Below are 10,437 nucleotides of genomic sequence, written 5' to 3' on the forward strand. Positions count from 1 at the left end.
TTGAGTGTCAAGAAATAATGAAGGTTGAAACTTCAGATTTATATTGGCCAATGGCTTTATTCAGGGAAGCATGAATTGATATTAACTGGTAAGTGATATTAGCTGCCAGGGGAAGTAGTTGAGGCAGGTATGTATATGCCATTTAATGTCACTATACATGTACAGTGAAACTGAAAGCTGCTCGTACTCAGGGCATACATACAATTTAGCACAAAAAAAACAAGAAACAGAAAAACCAAAACAGAAGGGACAAATGGGGGGGGCGTAGATGCACAATAAATACATACATATATACGGATGGAATCCGGGTGTTGGGCTTATGAAGTCAGTGCATTTGTCAATTTGAATTCAGAGTAGTTATAGTTTTCGGAAAACAACTATTTCTGAGTCTATTTGTCCTGGATTTGATGCACCTATAGCGCCTTCCAGCAGGTCGAACAGTCCAAACGCAGGATGGGAGCTGTCTTTGATGATCTTCTTTGCCCTGCTAAGGCAGCGGGAGGTGTAGATGTCCATCAGGGAGGGGAGAGGGCAACCAATGATCTTCTGCGCTGTCCTAGTTACCCTCTGAAGCCTCTCCCTGTCTGCCATGGTGCAGCTGCCATACCATGCTGTAATGCAGTATGTCAGCAGGCTGTCGATGGACGAGCGGTAGAAGGTCAGTTTGCATATTGTATTGTATTGCAATTTAATAAATACACTTGGACAGGTACATACTGTAGCTAGGGCAGGATATGGGCCAAATGCAGACAAATGGGATGAGCGTAGATGTGGCATATTGGTCGGCATGAGCAAGTTGCGATGAAGGGCTCATCTCCATACTCCAGGACTCTATGACTCAAGCACTTCAGTTTCTTACTAACTATCTAACTGGATGGATGTTAATTTAGATGAAAAATCAAGGTACAATGAATAATTTGCTACAGGGTTAATGATAAACTAGATACGTGTGACTGACTGGCGTGCAGAGTAGAGGGTGGATGATGTTGTCGGAAGCATTGGTGGGGAGGTGGAAATTTCCCCTCATCTGTAATGCATGAGGGGACATTAGGTTAGCACTTGCCTGCTGATGCTGAACACAACCTGGGTACTTATGGGGAATTAAGCACCAGAAAATAGCCAGCAGTGAAAGGTTGGATAACAAGGGTAAATTCCATCTTCAGTGCTCTGTGCATGAATATGCAGCGGCTGGCTCTGTGGCAGACAGCCTGAACACAAACATGTTGTGTTCAGAATAGAAAGAAAAATTACTTTGTGAATTATTAATTGGAAAATTCAGATGATTTAAAAGCTATGCATTGAAGGATATTTTCCATTCTACTGATACAACCCCACTGAATAGCTAGAGGTTTACAATGTTAGCTTTTGGGCATTTGTTCCAGATAATGACTATTTGAATTGTTTAGTCCAAAGTGCTTTTCTTATGGTTTATATTTGCCTGTTCCTGCACAGGTTATTCCACCGTCTTGTTTCCAATCTCAATCCATGGGAATTGATTTCAGAAATATCGCAGCTGGACTGATGTTGCTGTTATCCCCTCCTGAACCTTCCCCGTTCACCAGACTCAGCCTTGCTCTCAGTATCTCTGTCTGGCTGCCAGCCTCGGTGAAGACAGCATCGCCCCAGCCCGTCCCAATGTGTCCTGCGCTTCCGAGGTTCATCAGGGAGAGAAGGTCAATGTTTTCACTCAGAGTGGATGGAGATCGCTGGTCAGTCTGGACTCGATGGGCCAAAGGACCTGTTTCCACTCTGTATCTCTAAACTAAACGGTGTAGGCAGGAACTGCAGATGCTGGTTTATGCTGAATAAAGACACAAAGTGCTGGAGTAACTCAGTGGGACAGGCAGCATCTTTGGAGAGAAGGAATAGGTGATGTTTTGGGTCTTAGTCTCAATCTGAAAAAGGGTCTCGAACCGAAACGTCACCCACTCCTTCTCTCCAGAGATGCTGCCTCTCCTGCTGAATAAACTGAAGGGTGATGGGTGTATGGAACGAGCTGCCAGGTGACATGGTTCAGGCAGGTACTATAGCAACATTTAAAAGACATTTGGATGGGAATGGTCTAGAGAGGTACGAGCCAAACACAGTCAAGTACCAGTTTAGATGGGGTATCTCGGTCAGCATAGCCGAGTTGGGCCGAAGGGCCATTTTCCTGGCTGTATGACTCTAACCCAGTGAAGGAAGGTCTCTGTCACCAGGATTAGAGTGAGAACATCAGACCTGCTCCTGAGTTTCAGTCAGCAGAGGGGAGAAAGTCTGGTGGATCACTAATGGAACAAAGCAGAGCCATTACCGCAGAGCCTGGTGTGCTACTAATTGGGGAATGATTTAATTTCCTTTGAAAGTCAGTGAGAGGAACAATAATGAAAACCAGGCAGATTATTGACGAGGCAGTTTGACACTGTTTCCTGGCGGGACCCATTGTGTGTGTGTAGACCCTAGACTGTGTGGGGAGGAAGCTTGTCTCTACACAAGGCCAGCCGCTGGTGACTGGTCATCACATGGCCAGGCTACACATCGAGCTAGTGACATGCATGCTGCATGGACAGGTTGCACCTGCACTCACTCTTCAGAACGGAGAAAGGAGCAATTGTTCTCTGTGTATGTCGAAGAGCCCTTGAGTTGCCTAAGGTGTGGTCTCACGGCTCAGTTTCCACATTTAACAGAAGACATCATCTCGGTGAAGGAAATCCTCAAGAACTGAAAGTGGTTGTACAATGGGCTAGCTCTGTAGCTGACTCCTATTAGTCATAAAGTCTGTGACATGAGGAACTGCAGATGCTAGTTTACCAAAAACAACATAGAGTTGGAATAACTCAATGGGTCAGGCAGCATCTCTGGAGAACATGGATAAGTGATGCTTCAGATTCTGGCCCGAAACGTCACCTATCCATGTTCTCCACAGATGCTGCCTGACCCGCTGAGTTACTCCAGCACTCTGTGAAACGTCACCTATCCATGTTCTCCACAGATGCTGCCTGACCCGCTGAGTTATGGTGCAGCAGCATCTATGGAGCGAAGGAAATAGGCAACGTTTCGGGCCGAAACCCTTCTGGAAATAGGCAACGTTATGGTCCGAAACCCTTCCGGGTTTCGGCCCAAAACGTTGCCTATTTCCTTAGCTCCATAAATGCTGCTGCACCCGCTGAGTTACTCCAGCACTCTGTGAAACAGCACCTATCCATGTTCTCCACAGATGCTGCCTGACCCGCTGAGTTACTCCAGCACTCTGTGAAACGTCACCTATCCATGTTCTCCACAGATGCTGCCTGACCCGCTGAGTTACTCCAGCACTCTGTGAAACGTCACCTATCCATGTTCTCCACAGATGCTGCCTGACCCACTGAGTTACTCCAGCATTCTGGTGTGTGTTTTTTATTCGTAAGGACCGGGTACCTACTGTCCCTCTTGTGTGTGAAGGGTATTTCTCTCGCCCTCTGGACATCTCTCACAAGATGAGGACCTGAGGCAGTGTTCAATCGCTCGGCTCCTGAGTCACTCTGACATATGGCCACTGTGAGACTGCCACAGGCCACCACTGCCCTTCACCAGTGTGAAGATCAGACAAACACTGTCCCGCTTTCACCAGCCATTAGCATTTGCGACCTGTTGTTCTTAGCTGAGGATTTTGTGCTGAGTTGGCGATTTACCAAAGCACAAAGTATTATTACGGATCAGTTAAATTCAGGAAGTAATTACATTATTAACACAAACTAACTTGCTAAAGAACTGTGAGCTCAGGCAGGGCTGCTTTACTCGGCAGCTGAAGTTATGAGCATGTGTTATCCTTGCAGCGTGCCTCATTAAACCATTCATTCAACTGAACATTATGTGGAATAACCACTAATGCAGGGAGCCTCGACATCTCCTCTCTCCTTTGAAGATTCAGATTCAGTTCATTATTTGATGTTTATCACAATCTGTACAAATCTTGTTACCTTTTAATAGTTGAAGACATTTAGTAAGTTGCTGAATGTTCTATCAAACATCTTCATGTGTATAGTGATGGGATCTACAGGAGGCATTGTCTAAATAAGGCAGCCAGCATCATCAGAGACCCACACCACCACCCTGTCCACGCTCTCATCTCGCTGCTACCATCGGGGGGAAGGCACTGGAGCCTGCAAACCGTGAACTCCAGGTTCAAGAACAGCTTCTCCCCAGCAACCATCAGGCTCTAGAACACTACAAGCCCAACAACATAGTCAAGGACTAGTTTCATCCCGGTTACTTCTCCCTCTCCTCTCTCCCATCAGGATAGTCACCGAGGATAGACACAAAATGCTGGAGCAGCCCAAAGGGTCAGGCAGCATCTGTGGAGAACATGGATAGGTGACGTTTCACAGAGTGCTGGAGTAACTCAGCGGGTCAGGCAGCATCTGTGGAGAACATGGATAGGTGACGTTTCACAGAGTGCTGGAGTAACTCAGTGGGTCAGGCAGCATCTGTGGAGAACATGGATAGGTGATGTTTCACAGAGTGCTGGAGTAACTCAGCGGGTGCAGCAGCATCTATGGAGCTAAGGAAATAGGTAACGTTTCGGGCCGAAACCCTTCCGGGTTTCGGCCCAAAACGTTGCCTATTTCCAGAAGGTTTTTGGCCCGAAACGTTGCCTATTTCCTTAGCTCCATAGATGCTGCTGCACCATAACTCAGCGGGTCAGGCAGCATCTGTGGAGAACATGGATAGGTGACGTTTCACAGAGTGCTGGAGTAACTCAGCGGGTCAGGCAGCATCTGTGGAGAACATGGATATGTGACGTTTCACAGAGTGCTGGAGTAACTCAGCGGGTCAGGCAGCATCTGTGGAGAAACGGCAGCATATCCAGAGATGAGGCCCGAACTGCTGAGTTGCTCCAGCATTTTGTGTCTATCTTAGCGGAACTATGTAACCATTTGACCTTTACAGACCGTGCAGCGGTTACAGTGGCCGAGACCCGGGTTCGATCCCCACTACGGGCGCTGTCTGTACGGAGTTTGCACGTTCTCCCCGTGACCTGTGTGGATTTTCTCCGAGATCTTCGGTTTCCTCCCACACTCCAAACACGTGCAGGTTTGCTGCTTAATTGGATGTGAAGTGGAACCAGTGCGTTATTGCTCTGCAATGCACCCGTGTCCTGGTTAGTGCCTTGCCTTGGCCACGATGCTTGCTATTATGCTGCTCGGGGAACACTGAATTCTGCTTCTAACCAAGACCACATGTCACTGTGCAAAGCAGCAAAACAAGAAATAAATCCCCCAGCTTCCCACATCCATGCCTTGCCTCATCTTCAAACAGCGCCATGCAAGTCAAGTCAAGTCAAGTTTATTTGTCACATACACATACGGGATGTGCAGTGAAATGAAAAGTGGCAATGCTCGCGGACTTTGTGCAAAAAGACAAACAAACTACAAACAGAATGGAACAGAATGACATATTATTTTACATATTAAATATTGTGGGCGGAAGGAAAAAGGGAAAAAAACAGCAATTTAAAACAAAAAGCAGTGGAGTGGTTTCAGTAAAGTTAGTCCCTGGTGAGATAGGCGTTTACATTCCTAATGGCCTCTGGAAAGAAACTTGTCTATATATCCCCAACAACGAGTCTCTTTCAAAACAAACCGTTAGCGGAGCTGGGAAGACTAGTTGGAAGAGAAGTCTGCGATTACAAGGGAGATTGGAAGTTTCATGTGGCTTAAGCAAGGTGCAGAGGCTAGTATGGAACTAAGTTATTTACATCCCACAAGAATTCATATTTTTATATATAAGCTGTGAAGAAGCAAATATGCTTGATGTCTTCAGAATATAATATCCCAAATGAAACTCTCGTCTTTAAGAACATCTTGCTCGCAAGGACGACCTTGACAAGTAGTTCCTCAGTACAGACAAGAACAAATTAAATCATTATGCACAATTTAGTGAGAAAAATCAGAGTTGATGGTCTGAAACGTTGCTGTTCTCACTGCCTGGTCAGCTGCATTGCTCTGTCCTCCCCCAGTCTCTGTCTTTGACCTACTGAAGATATCCATCAGGGAACCAAGGGCAAACCTCCAGCTCTGTCTCCCCGCATGTCCACCCTCGTCCTGTTAATCAACTTGGTCAGAATCCGCACTCTGTAGTCACACAGGCTGCTGCCTGGAGAAATGTCTGTCCCTCTCTGGCTGAAGGGACAGAGTCCGGCACCTTCTTCCAACGCCTCCCAGACATCCTCCAGCAACGCTGTTTGTGCAGACAAAATGTGTAGGAGGGAACTGCAGATGCTGGTTTAAACCGAAGATGCTGGAGTCACTCAGTGGGACAGGCAGCATCTCTGGAGAAAAGGAATGGGTGATGTTTCGGGTCGAAGACTGCAGAAGGGTCTCAACCCGAAACTTCACCAATTCTTTTTCTCCATGAGTGTGTGTGTGTGTGTACATGAGTGTGTTTGTGTGTACATGTGTGTGTGTGTGTGTTTGCTTGTTGTGTATGTGTTGTGTGTGTGTGTACATGAGTGTGTGTGTGTACATGAATGTGTTTGTGTGTACATGAGTGTGTGTGTGTTTGTGTACATGAGTGTGTGTGTATGTACATCAGTGTGCGAGTGTGTGTGTGTGTGTGTGTGTGTACGTGTGTATGTGTGTGTACGTGTGTGTACGTGTGTGTGTGTGTGTACATGAGTGTGTGTGTGTACATGAATGTGTGTGTGTTTGTGTGTACATGAGTGTGTGTGTATGTACATCAGTGTGCAAGTGTGTGTGTGTTTTGTGTGTGTACGTGTGTACGTGTGTGTACATTTGTGTGTGTGTACGTGTGTACGTGTGTGTACATTTGTGTGTGTGTACGTGTGTGTGTGTGTGTACGTGCGTGTGTGCGTGTGTGTGTACGTGTGTACGTGTGTGTACATTTGTGTGTGTGTATGGATGTTGAGAGGGTGCTTCTTCCACAAATAGAGGTATCTAGAACTGATCCAGAATAAGGGGTCTACCATTTCAGAGAGTGACAGGAAAGTGCAGATGCTGGAATCTTGAGCAAAACACAAAGTGCTGGAGTAGGGCCCAGCTCTGAAACATCACCTGCCGATTCCTCCACAGATGTTGCCCGACACATTGAGTTTCTCCAGCAACTTTGTGTTCGACTCTCTGAAAGATGAAGAACACACTTCATAAGAATGCCGCTGTCATTCGCTCAGTACCCTGGTGTACTGACCTACACACCAACACAACTGGTCTTCAAAAAGATCAAAATCTGCTTGAAAAGCATTTAAATCTGCTGGAAAATGTAACGTTAAACCACCAGGAACAACCTCCATGCAATTACTGGAAAATCTAACTTTGTTCTTTTTAATAAGGTGACCTCTAATCTTGCAGTTCCCAGGAGATGCTGTTATCTCACAGCAGAAGCAAGGACTGCATCGAAAAGACAAATGTCATCTTCGCAACCCTGTACTAAATGATGTGAGGGTTTTTATTAGCGGTGCAGTGTGTGAAGTGAATGCAATACACTGCCTATAATGAATATTTTAATAGTATCATTCATCACTTAATAATTGCTATTACATTCTTTGTCTTATACTGTTATAATTAAACAGTAATGGATGCCTGCGTGTATTGTGGCAAGGAAGTAAGGGTGGATGGACAGGCTGACTGAAAGATGACTCTGTCTGAGCAGCTCCTTCCACCTTCAGTTTCCAGAACCAGTAACACTTGGTTCAATCTGTGCCTGCCTTCAGGACAACCTGTGGAATCTGTTGCCCTTGCCTTCTCTAATACCTCAGCGTACATGAGATAGGATTGTGTCATAGTAATAGAGTGCGGAAACAGGCCCAACTTGCCCACACAGGCCAACATGCACTATCCACACTAGTCCCACCTGCCTACATTTGCCCCAAATCCCTCTGAACCTGTTGTATCCATATACCTTAGATAGACACAAATAGCTGGAGTATTATGTAAAATAATATGTGCGTTATGATTTATTATGTAAAAGAATATGTGTGTTATGATTGTGTTTATAATTTGTTTGGTTGTTTTGTTGTTTGTCTTTTGCACAAAAGTCCACGAGCATTGCCACTTTCATTTCACTGCACATCTCGTATGTGTATGTGACAAATAAACTTGACTTGACTTGACTTGACTTGAGTAACTCAGCGGGATAGGCAGCATTTCTGGAGAGAAGGAAGGGGTGACATTTCGGGTTGAGACCCTTCTAAATGTTTCTTAAATGTTGTGATAGTACCTGCCTCAACTGCCTCCACTGGCAGCTTGTTCCATACACCCACCACCCGTTGTGGTGTCCAGGTGCCTATTAAATCTTGCTGCCCCCTCACCTGAAACCCATGTCCTCTGCTTCTCGATATACCCATACTTACATCGTTCATTTCAGAACCTCTGGATGTCTGTAGTGCTGAGCAGCATTGTCAGCAGAGCCATGTGGGTCAGAGGTAATTTCATCACTTTGTGTCTTTTTTTTTGTAAACCAGCATCTGCAATTCCTTGTTTCTGCGTTTCACTTCTGAGTTGTGCACAGTATCGTGTTCAGGACAGGCTCTGTGGGCCGAAGGGCCTATTTCTGTGTAGTTCCTTCCTTCACATTTTGTCTGCCCCACTGTGGAAATCTCCTCAAGGTATGTCTACTTTGGAGAACTTCTCCTCCTCTCTCCAACGAGAGTTCTTCATCATCCTCTCTCATTGCTCCCCCTCGGTGATTGCTCCAGCTCCCATTTGATCTGTTGTTTTCACACCTTCCCCTTCAGTTTAGTCTATTGTCACATGTACAGAGGTACACTGTTGCTTTTGTCGTGTGCTAACCAGTCAGCAGAAAGACGACTCATGGTTACAATTGAGCCACATACAGGGCTTGGATAAGGGAATGACGTTTAGTGCAAGGTAAAGCCAGCAAAGTCCGATCAAGGATAGTCCGAGAGTCACCAGTGAGGTAGATAGTAGTTCAGCATTGCTCTCTGACTGTGGTTGGATGATCCCATTGCCTGATATCTTCCATGTCTTGATATCTCCCTCTCCCCTCACCCTCAGTCTGAAGAAGGGTCTCGACCCAAAACGTCACCCCTTCCTTTTCTCTAGAAATGATGTCTGTCCACTGAGTTATTCCAGCATTTTGTGTCTATCTTCAGTGTAAACCAGTTCCTTCCTTCCTACACATTAGGATCTAGCAGCAGATATTTGGAATGATTTCTAATCCACCACTTGCTGGTATTCTAAACACAGGCATCTTGGAAAACACCAAATCTATTTCTAATCTGTAAGTAGATAAAATCTACTTGTTGAATTTTAATAAGTTGGCTGAGGCATTCTAAAATATTTTACACATTATCATTGATATTAATTATATAAATTGTGAATGATTTAACGTTAAATGCAAGAACCTCTCAGTTTACCACCTGGATTTATTCCAATGGAACCTTGACTTGTAAACCGAAAACCAGCATCTACTTTCAACGTTGAGTCGTCAATAACTTGGAGATACAAAGAGCAAAAGACATCAGTCATACAAACAAATCTGCGGAAACCAAAGCAATCTTTGATGAATGGCGTTGGATATAGTTAAAAGGATATTAAAAGGATTCCAAGATTGAAAATGATAGTTATTTGGATTTATGTAACGTCTTTAAAGAGGAGAAATATCTGGGGAGTGTTTTGGCCCAGAACCTGTAAATATTTCTGATGTAACAGTGTCCTCCCCTCTAAGAAATATTCTGCATTATTGCGGTTGCCAAGCATTAAGCTTATAAATTTATTGTATCACTGATTATTGTATTATTTATTTGTGTGTCTATTATGTTTATGGTTACGAGAAGCTGCAGCAAGTAGGGATTTCATTGTTGTTACACTCTTGAGCTCTTGGTACATTCATAGCAAAAGGATTTGAGTATAGGAGCAGGGAGGTTCTACTGCAGTTGTACAGGGTCTTGGTGAGACCACACCTGGAGTATTGCATACAGTTTTGGTCTCCAAATCTGAGGAAGGACATTATTGCCATAGAGGGAGTACAGAGAAGGTTCACCAGACTGATTCCTGGGATGTCAGGACTTTCATATGAAGAAAAACTGGATAGACTCGGCTTGTACTCGCTAGAATTTAGAAGATTAAGAGGGGGGATCTTATAGAAACTTACAAAATTCTTAAGTGGTTGGACAGGCTAGATGCAGGAAGATTGTTCCCAATGTTGGGGAAGTCCAGGACAAGTGGTCACAGTTTAAGGATAAAGGGGAAATCCTTTAGGACCGAGATGAGAAAATTTGTTTTCACACAGAGTGGTGAATCTCTGGAAGTCTCTGCCACAGAAGGTAGTTGAGGCCAGTTCATTGGCTATATTTAAGAGGGAGTTAGATGTGGCCCTTGTGGCTAAAGGTATCAGGTGGTATGGAGAGAAGGCAGGTACAGGATACAGGTACAGGAGTTGGATGATCAGCCATGATCATATTGAATGGCGGTGCAGGCTCGAAGGGCCGAATGGCCTACT

The sequence above is a fragment of the Leucoraja erinacea genome, chromosome 34, assembly GCF_028641065.1.
Source record: "Leucoraja erinacea ecotype New England chromosome 34, Leri_hhj_1, whole genome shotgun sequence".
NCBI classification, from domain to species: Eukaryota; Metazoa; Chordata; class Chondrichthyes; order Rajiformes; family Rajidae; genus Leucoraja; species Leucoraja erinaceus.